Genomic DNA, 10,915 nt, shown 5'->3' with positions numbered 1-10,915 from the left:
AGTCAAGCTATTCTCCAAAGCACCTGAAGGCAAGACAAGAAGCAATAGATGGAAACTAAAAATGGGGAGAAGCAACATAGAACTAAGAAGAAATTTTCTGATGGTGAGAACAATTAATCAGTGGAATGGCTTACCTCCAGAAGTAATGTAGGTGCTCTAACAATGGAGTTTTTAAAGAAGAGATTGGGCAACCATTTGTCTGAAATGGCATAGATTTCCTGCTTGAACAGGGAATTGTATTAGAAGACCTCCAAGGTATCTTCCAACCAGTGGTGGGATTCAAATTTTATTTACTATCGGTTCTGTGGGCGTGGTTTGGTGGGTGTGGCAGGGGAAGGATACTGTAAAACCTCCTGTCAGAGGTAGTATTTGCCGGTTGTCCAAACTACTCAAAATTTCCGCTACTGGTTCTCCAGAACTGGTCAGAACCTGCTGAATACCATCTCTGCTTCCAACTCTGCTATTCTGTTAATACACAATAGGGAATGTTGGGAATGTTAGAAAGACACAACACAGAAGTCTCTGTGCAGCCACATATTTTATCTTATACCATCTACTATCATTTCTTTCATGTTCACTGGTTTGAAGGTGTCTTTCTCCTTAGGTTCTTGGTAGTTTCTTCCATGTTATCGTTCCTTTGAAGCTATTTTTTGGTTTTGCTTGCTTTCATCTTGCTTATTCCTATGCACAGAACCATTTTCTCAGGATTTATTCTCAGATTCTTCTTATTTCTGCTTCTTTTAAGACAGCCTCACTTTCATTCTGGAACAACATAATTTCCACCAGGCTCCTGGCATCACCGCATTGAAGCTAATCAAAGTAGCCGATTATCACTCCCTATTATAAGATCAGAGTCAGTGAACCTCACCTTGAGGTGAACTCAAAGATCATGTCAGCCATCTAAAGTGGAAGAGGTCCACCCAAGAGGCATAAGTGATGACCTAAAGCTATCTTTTCTCCCAATTTAATTAATAGTGCTGCAGATGTGTCGTTTTCTCATTTAAACTGGGCCATTTCTCTCTTTCTCCCTCTCTCTCTGCCTCTCTTTTGCCATTTAACCTACCATCTCAAAATACCAAGAATGCAGGCCTGCAGTCATGCCCTTTGAAATGTAGCCCTGAGGAAGGAAACTGAAGAGCAATTTACCACCCGTTTCTAACTTCAGTCCTTGCTGTAAGTCAGAGAAATGCAGCGTTGTTTACTTATCTTCACAATTTCTATTAAAACCATGGCCAGGCCAGGCCTTTAACAAAAACAAATGCCACACACCAAGGCTAGGAAACCTCTTGGGTGGGCATTAATCAGTTCCTAACATCCGCATATTTTTCATATTTCGGATTCAGCTCCCTTGCCAAGAAAGGATTCAGTTTGGTCTTATTGTTCGCTGCATATAGGTGGGATGTCTGACATAGCTTCCAAAGTGATGGATAATTTTTTTAGCTTAGGAGAGCCTTTGGGATGCAGGAAAAGGACTGAAGGCAAAACAGAGCAGAACATTTTGCTGTACTACAGGGAAAATATTGGGCTGGGCTTTGTACATGAGAAGCAGGAATGTGATTTAGAAAAACCATTTCATGCCCAGGTGGCCAAATCAGGCAGCCAAAGCCAGAGATGTTTGTTTCTTCCAAAGGAAAAAATCAGGCTTTTTTGAAAAAATGAAATAACATGCACTCTTGAAGCTATCCATCGTTCACAAAACCCTACACGACCACCTAGGTAGGGACTGACAACCTCTGGCTGTAGTGCCCAATGCAGTCCTAAACCTAATTTCAAATTCTTCTTTAAGTCATCAACTCAAATCATTGCCAAGAAAACATCTAGCAGCAATTCACTAGAGATAGAAAAAGGAATGAGAGAGAAACAGAAGGAGAAAAGGTAAAAGGAAAGCGGCTGGTTAAAAAAAATACATTTTTTTAAAAAAATATTTTAATTTTGTTTTGTTTTTTTAAAAAAGTGGAAAAGTCTGGTCTTTGGCCTAACCATCCAGACCGATGAATTATTCCCTGGTAGAAAGAAGACATTTGTGGATGGAGGAAAAAGTGTTTAGTACCTGTTTAGGATGATGCTATTTCACACAATGGGATATTTACATTTTCTTAGATTCTGTGTTTAAAAGAGACTCTATAATGACACGGTGCAACAGAATATTCAAATTGGTTGTTTGGGTCATGTAAAAGTTTATATTTTTTAAAGGAGGGGTTGTTTGTTTGTTTCTAAGTGGGAATGTTTACAGAAATTTCTCCATTATAAAATTGTTCAATGGTGCTTTAGTTTTCTGACATCCCTGATTGTATCTAGTGAAATAGTATTTTTAAAATTATACATAAATCCTAAACTTTAGTCTGGGAATGTTTCTCAGAGGCATTTTCTCTATTTATTAGCAAACACGTTTGTTTTGAGAACTAGTTAGTTTCAATAACTCCCCTGATAGTTTAAAAACACGGGCATCATACAGTATTTTATCCCTTTGGGGAGCAAAAAAACAGCTTCGTGAATCTACAGCCAAGGATAGCAACAGAGATTATTTATCTCAGTTGGCTGAAACAGAGCTGATGGTTTCATAGAACTGGAACACAAACAAGCAGGGCTGAAATGTGAACATCACCTAGTTCTTGTGTGTGATCCACAGCAGCCTTTATAAACACCTACCTGCTGAGGGATCTTTGAAAATAGATCATTGCTTATGGCTATCAATCAGCTCTACCAGAGTTGGATTGCAGAAATCTGCAAGGCCTCAAGGTGGCAGCAAATAGCGGAAAGTATTTCTCTAACTCTTTGCTGCTATCTAGGCCTTACTAAAGTTTATTTGAGCTTCACAACTCTTTCCATCCCTCTGTAGAAAGTTAGCGCGCTCCCTCCTCTCCCAGAAGAATGAAATATTTTGAGAAATATTAAAAAGGCAGAATATTATATTTCCCCAAAGGAGGAATGGAGAAACATGTTTTTCTTAAAAGACAGAAAGTAGACTCAATCTCCCTCCCCCCCAGCATATTTTTGTGCCCATTGAGAAAGATTGGGCCAGCCTATCTATAAAATAAAAGACCTTCAGCTCTGGGGTGAAGGGGTTAAGATACGACTCTCCAGGACATAATAAGATTAACCCACTAGCAGCAGAGCTCACTACATTGCACAATCTCCTAACGACATTGCATCAGCCAAACTTCAACCAAGCTTGGCTCAGACAAACTCCTAGGATTTGTACATGGCACCATGGGAGTCTGATAACAGCCAATAGAATACATGTCCTTGCACAGGAACAGGAAGCTCAAGTTCAAAGCCCAAGAGAAGGTATAAATATCCCCCATTCTCAAGTCCATGTGGTCAGCTGCCTAGAACCCATGTGCTTGGTGGTTCTGCTTCATCATTAAACCATCTTTCCAATTAGCCTCCATGTTTCCAGTGTTTTTCTCCCGGCTTGGAACTGAATCAGATGGATATTTTTTCCAACACCTCCAAGAAATGTCCTTATCTGATTACTCCGTAATAGCTAAATATATTTGATGTGCTTTTTAAAAGAAAAGAAAAATCTTCCATATAACATAGACCGGATTCTTTTGGAAATTATATGTTGGCTTAGGCAGGGGATGATGAATGAGGCTTTGACAAAATGCAACCCAAACTAATTTTCTTAGACATGTCTAATTACTACATTTGAAAACGTTGCAAATGCAAGACTTGGAATAATCAGTGGATGCTTATTTTCCATGTCTTTCACTCTTTGCATTGTGCTAATACAAAACCATTATTTCCTCCTTAAGCACTTAGCATATAGAGTATCCTTTTTTGGTCTCACGGACCTTGGGAGGAGAATAAAAGTAGACTTGTAGTGGATTTGATTAGGATTGCCCCATAAGCTTAAAAATGTATGGAGTAAGTCCTTTTTCAACGGCAAAAAAAACCCCACCTCTCTCATAGAGAAACTTTATCATAAATTGAGTTTGGATCAGAAAGGAATGGATAAGAACATCCATGGCACAACAGCACCTCCTGCAGGCAACATGCTGTTACTTGACTGTGAGAATAACTGGGTTTTTTTCCTTGTTCTTTTTATTCTCCATCCTGGTGAGCACTTTAAACCCCTTGCTGCTCATCTCCTGTGTGATGTATATTTACAGAAAGTTTGTATACCTTTTCCATCACCCTCTCCCACTCAGACTGCCCACACGGCAGTTTCAGGAAATAACTCCATTCTTTCCCCCTAAATGTTTTTGGCGATCAACCTTAATGTGAAAAGTCATTTATGTCCCGTTGTGACAAAGCCTGCTGCTGCGTGTGTAATCAGCTTGCTAATGTGCCTTGTTCTTTTGTTCGGATAATATTTTTGCTTTGCTGATTGCATAACTGTGTACTGAAGCAGCAGAGGAAGCTATTAAGTAGCTGGGCCCAGGCAGAATCAGCCTCCTTCACCCCGATAGAGAAGCCTCATTCTTATGGAGATCATACACCGGAATTGTCACCATTGAGAAGACACAATGGACCTTTGGAGAACTGTCTGGCCACTCTCTTCCTCCCGGGGGTGCAGATAGGAGCTGCATAAAATGGATTTCAACTTGAATTTCAGCTATTTGGTGAAAGGGTTCTCAAAACACGCTTCCTTCTCTTTAAATGTGGAATCTGTTTCGAAGACCCAAACCCAGGAGTCTCTCATCTGATTCAAGAAAGTATTCGGGGACTACAGAGAGTCCTCGAATGTATGACTAGTCACTTAGCGACCATTCAAAGTTATGACCTACCTAAAAAACCTGGGTCCAAAATTCTGATATTTGGACCCTCTGCATTGTACGGGTGTTTCTGGCATCCTGCAATCCATATGACAAAATTGCACATAGAAAACAATGGATTTGCTTAACAATCATGGCATTTCCTTAAAACCTAGTGTTTGCACTTACGATCCTGGTGTTTGCTTAACGACCACCACAAAAAAACCATTGTCAATCAGCAATGTATTACCATTGTGACATGATTGTAATGGACAATGCAGCCATAACTTGAGGGCTACCTCGGCCTAGCAAGGACAGCTCCAGAAGACCCACCAACTGAGGTGAAAGGAAGAACTGTTGTTCCATTCTGTTTGTTGCTCCTTTCACAGGGCACAATGGCTCAGCTGTTAAAAACGTTGAGCTTGTCAACTGGAAAGCTGACAGCTGGGGTTTGAGACCTGAGCAAAGCATGATGGGGTGAGCTCCTGTTACTTGCACTGCTCTTGCTCACCTAGCAATTCGAAAGCATACAAATCTGAGTAGATAAATAGATACCACCTTAGTGAAAACGTAATAGTGTTCCGTGAGCCTTGGCATATAGTCATGCTGGCCACATGTTCACGGAAAGGGTCTTCAGACTGGCTTTCTCTGCTAGGAAATGGAGATAAGCACAGAGTCTCAGTGGCACAGTGGTTAGAGTGCAGTACTGCAGGCTATTTCTGCTGACTGCTGGCTGCCTGCAATTTGGCAGTTCAAATTCCACCAGGCTCAAGGTTGACTCAGCCTTCCATCCTTCCGAGGTGGGTAAAATGAGGACCCAGATTGTTGGAGGCAATATGTCGACTCTGTAAACCACTTAGAGAGTAAAAGCATTGTGAAGCAGTATATAAGTCTAAGTGCTATTGCCATCCCCTAAAATCAGGCACAACTAGACCTTTATCTTTAGCTCCTGCAGATGCTTTCCCATTGGAAGCAGAGACCCGACTTGCCTCAGACAAGGAATTTGTTGTATCACAATATCCCAACCACTTCACAATAGGTCACTCTGAGGACCTCTTCAGAGCAGGCCTTCAAGGGTTCCAAAAAAGAGTTGTCAGGGGTTGAATATGGTCATACAAAGGCTTCCTCCTGCTAAATAAAAATGTTGAGTTACAGATTCCAAATGCCACTGCCAATATGACATAGCAGAAACAAAACTGGAGAACTTTTCTTTTCTAACAAGTCCAGGGTATCATGGGACTGGATGGAGACTTTTATCCTCCTCCATCCCCCTAGCCAATTTGTTATGACTCCACCTAGGCTGAGGCTGGCATCAATAAGTCCTTTATTGCTCTGATTAAAGGCCACGACAAATGGCCCTACAATGGCTGGTAAGGCTCCACCCCCACACTACTCTGAAGGCAGCCACCCGTAGTCCCCCAAACCCAGTAAACAATAAAGGAAGTCCAAAGAGAGGGTGCAATCTCACAGGGTCCAGAGCTCAGGTACAAAGGCCAAAGGCAAGTCCTCAAGTCACAGGCAAGAGCACAAGTCCAAGCCAAGGGAGTATAAGCCAAAACAAACAATTGTTCCTGGAAAAGACAAACTCCCTCTGGCTTCTTGTTAAGTCAGTCCACACCAGGTGTTCCTTGTGAGGAGGCGTGGGTTGGCCTTCTCCTAAGTAGCTCCCCAACCCTCCTTTGAACTTGCCTCAACTCTGCTTTCCGTGTCTTTGGATCAAGTGGGGAAGGCAGGTGTTCCTCATCAGAGGGGATCAGCTGCTTATCAGCACCATTGCCTGTCAGCAGCTGATCCTCCCCTGTGTCTGTGAGGGCAGGCAGCTCTTCATCCAGTCAACTACTTCCCCCAATGCCTGAGGGCCTGGAATAGCATTATCCTCAGCCTGTGGTCTCTCCAAACATTCCAAGGGAGACATGACACCCCCATCAGATGATCCCAACTCTTCCTCCTCCTCTGAACTGAGCTGTGATGGGGCCAATAAAATACAGGCTGAATAGTCAAGACCTTGTTGATGATCCAAACTCTGTCAAGGATCTTGGAGTACTCATTTCAAATGACCCAAGTGCTAGAGCCCACTGTAACTACGAAGCCAAAAAGGCATTAAGAGTTGTTGACCTAATCTTACATAGCTTTTTCTCTGGTAATATTACGCTACTAACTAGAGCATACAAAACATTTGCTAGACCAATACTTTAATACAGCTCATCAGTCTGGAACCCACATTATGTATCTGATATTAACATAGCTGAGAAAGTCCAGAAATATTTCACAAAAAGAGTTCTCCACTCCTCTACTCATTACAGAATACTTTATGCCACCAGGCTCGAAATTCTAGACCTAGAAAACCTAGAACTAGGCCGCCTTCGGTCCAATCTAAGTATAGTATATAAAACCATATATTGCAATGTCCTACCTGTCAATGAATAGTTCATCTTCAACCATAACAATACAAGAGCAAACAATAGATACAAACTCAAGGTAAACCACACCAAACTTGATTGCAGGAAATACGACTTCAGAAACAGAGTGGTCAATGTCTGGAATACACTACCTGATTCTGTGGTTTCTTCCCCAAACCCCAAAAACTTTAACCTTAGACTGTCTACTATTGACCTCACCCCTTTCCTAAGAGGTCTGTAGGGGGCATGCATAAGTGCACCAACGTGCCTACTGTCCCTGTCCTATTGTTGTTGTTTTTTTCTTATATGTATCCATGTATTCATAACTATATTCTTACTTACACCTATTAACTTGTAAGCAATTGACAAACCAAATAAATAAATAAAATAAATAGAAGCCAAAAGCTCTTGCGTATAACCCTGGTTAACTTAACTTGCAAGCATTTCCTTAATCACAAAGAACAACCCACTGAGTGTCTCCGCTTTTAGAGGACATGTACACAAGTTTCTGGAGGCATCACCTTGAAAATTTGACTTCTTTCTGTAGAAGGGAGATAAGCAAATGTCTTTTCTAAAAGGTAACAGAGCAATCTTCTGAGAAAAAGAGAAGTCACAGCAGACATGTCTCACTTTCCGTGCCCATCCATGTATTATTTCCAAAATATTCTTTCCTTCCTTTTTGAAGAATGCTAGACCCAGGACTTATCCCCTGCTTGTTGATATCAGAAGAATGGGAGGACTCACCAGTCCAACACTGCTCCAAATGTGTGGAACACAAACAACCCTATCTGCTCCATTATTATCAGAATGTCAGCAATGAAGAAACAAGGGCAACCAAGTTTTCCACATTCTTTATTTCTGCCCAGGGATCTTCTTCTCCATGCAAAAAGAGCATCTATTTTCTCTAAAAATATATCCCCCTCCCAAAATGTTGTCCAAGTGATACTTTCTCCCCCATCCCATCCCATCTCACCCCCTTCTCTCTCTCTTTCTATCTATCTTCCCATGGCAAATATCCTTGCGGTTAGCAGGAAGAATCCTGGACTTAAAAAAAAAAAACCTGGTATACAAATGATGTGCTGAGGTAAACCACACTTCCCTTCTTAGTTTTGTGTATTGTTCAACTGTCAGAGGAACAAATGACTTGTCAAGGTAAGAGTTGGCAACCTCCACCCCATGGAAAAGCTAAAAATGAATTATTGGCTGAAGGTGCTCTAGGACAAGGCCCACAGCTGGGGAGAAATGCTGTGTTTCAGCTTCATTGCTTTAAGGTAAGATGATTTCCCTTTTTCATTCCTGAAAGCCAAATTGTAGGAAAGAAAGTTTGGGGCTAAAATTATTGAAAGGTCCTCTTACTGGGGAATTTCAGAGAGGATGCAGCAAAACAGTCAAGAATCTTGGGGGACCTCAAACACATTTATTAATTAGCTGTAGCTGAATGCCCCCTTTATTTAACCAGGTGCATGATATATAGTCCTGAGCTTTATACATATTTCCACAATTTTTGAGAGATTGTGAACTAAACTCACAACAACGTGTTTTGGAAAGAATGCAGGTGTTCCTGCAGCAAACTCATCAGTGCAGATCTAATATCTTTTTAAAGATATTAGTTATCTTATGATGAATTCCAGCTCAGTTGTTTTGTGATGAAATGGGGCTTTGTAATTCTTTGCTCAAGGATGGTCACTTTGAAATCCAAGAAAAGAATAGTTGGAGAATAATGGAGAACTGAAATATTTTTCCAGTAGCTTCTGCATATTGTCATTTTTTAAGTCTGTTAATTGTTCTGTACAATGGTTGGCAGGTTTCTCCAATCTAAAATTGTGGTTGGATGTTACCGATAGAAAATGAGATAAGGAATATTCCCTTGATTTGTGGGTGATGTTATTAAATCCCGTAAAAATGTTGACAACATATATAAAGGTGTAGAATGGATGCTTGGAGTTGTTGTTCATATCTCTGTGATTTGGTCTGTTGTTTCTGATTAGTAACTATTTTAAATTAGATAGCTTTCTGCGAAAAAAGTAATCTTTATCTGACACAATATGCATTGATGCATTTATCATTAACATTAAATACCGGTATCGATCTATTATTTTCTTGGACACTATTCTATACTATTTCTGGAAACAAATGTGGCCTCTTTAATCTAGTTTGAACTTTATTGAGTAGATGGACTAAAAGATCTACAAGGTCCCTTCCAACTCTGATTATCTGTTATCTGTTTATTAAAAGCTTGGTTGAATTCTTTGGTTATGTGTCTCCATCCAGTATCTTGTAAACTTTGGATATAAGTTGGAGACATACATATTTGCACACTGGTGATTAGATAACTTCACAACTTATTATTCTCGGAAGAAGCCAATTTCTCCCCTGGACATCTGGTCTTTCCAAGATGTGGAGAATTTAATGGTCATTCCAGAAGTTAAAACTCTGAACTGAAATAATATGTGGGATCTAGATATGGTCCAGCCCAAAAACAGATGTTTCATCCAAAATGGCATGTTTACTACTCCCTAATGGTACTTCTGTGTTCCTTGTGTAGTTTTTATACTAGTTTCCCAAAGGGTAACCTCTTACGTGAATGGGGAGTTATAAATCCACATTTCCAGTGGGCTCTGCAAACTGCATAACATTAGTATTGCCATTTGTATTATGTTGATGATATAGTTGAGTAAATTTTCCCCACTTGAAGAGCATGTCAGAGAAATGGGAGAATTTTAAATCCACACCGTTCAATCTCTGTTAGTTTCTTGTTTTTGTTTTTCATTGCAACTTTTCATTTTGATACAGGAGACAGAACAACAGCATTTCCCTATCCTTTTATTTAAAAAAAAACTTTTTTTCCAAAGGGAAATTTACCTCATGAAAAAAAAGATCCACAAAATTCTGTGGTCTCTGAGCTGCCTTCTTCATGACCGTTGAATCCTGTCCTTGGTCGTGAAAATGGCTTTTACTATTCCTATTGCATTTTTTTAGGTTCTGCATTTCACCACAAATTTCTTTTTAAAAAAAAACAACTGGGCAAAGTAACAAGATTGTGTGGAGCATTTCAGTTCTTTTTCTTTTCTTTAATCGCATCCTATTCTTTTGCCTTTGGGCTTTTTTCAATATTGGAGATAAGGGGCCTTTTCTGTGCTCCTGGAAACCACATGAAAATTACACTTGGAGAGATTGAACAGGTAACAAGTTGTGACGGATCAGAGATTGCTGCACCCTTCGTTTATTGCTTATTCCATTGTGATTGAGTTAATTATCTGTTCCAGAACTCTGATACATTTGCCTGATCATTCAGCAGCACTGTGTATCATTTTAATTACAACCTGTGTGATGTTTTGCAATGGTTAAGAAATCCAGGCTGGAATAAATGTGAACACAACTGAAAATTGAGTGGATAGATAACAGCAAAAGATTCCAAGTGGGATGGTGTGTGGGTGTGTAGTGGGTTACAAAGTGTACTTGTACTGCAACAGAGCTCAAATGTTGCAATGGTTTTTAAATAAGACAAAGACATCTGGATACCTTTTGTTTCGAAACATGTGCTCACACATCTTTACTTATGCATCAAGTTTGTTCGATTTTGGGAATTTTGTAAGGATGTATTGAAACTCAGTGCCCACTGGATTGTGATATCTATACTGATTCTAACTCACTTCAACAAAGAATTTCTGCTTGTTTACAAGATTGGACTGATACCCTCAGTTACTGGCTGATATTGGTATAATTGGGAAATAGTTCAGTTTTACTTTTTTCAGCTATACTATGGAAGTTTTACCACATTTTTTTTTTTTTGCATTACTGCATTCTAAAACTACT

This window comes from Pseudonaja textilis, chromosome 2 (assembly GCF_049901715.1).
Source record: "Pseudonaja textilis isolate UNSWEBS1 chromosome 2, rPseTex1.2, whole genome shotgun sequence".
Classification (NCBI taxonomy): domain Eukaryota; kingdom Metazoa; phylum Chordata; class Lepidosauria; order Squamata; family Elapidae; genus Pseudonaja; species Pseudonaja textilis.
This window is presented reverse-complemented; position numbering follows the sequence as displayed.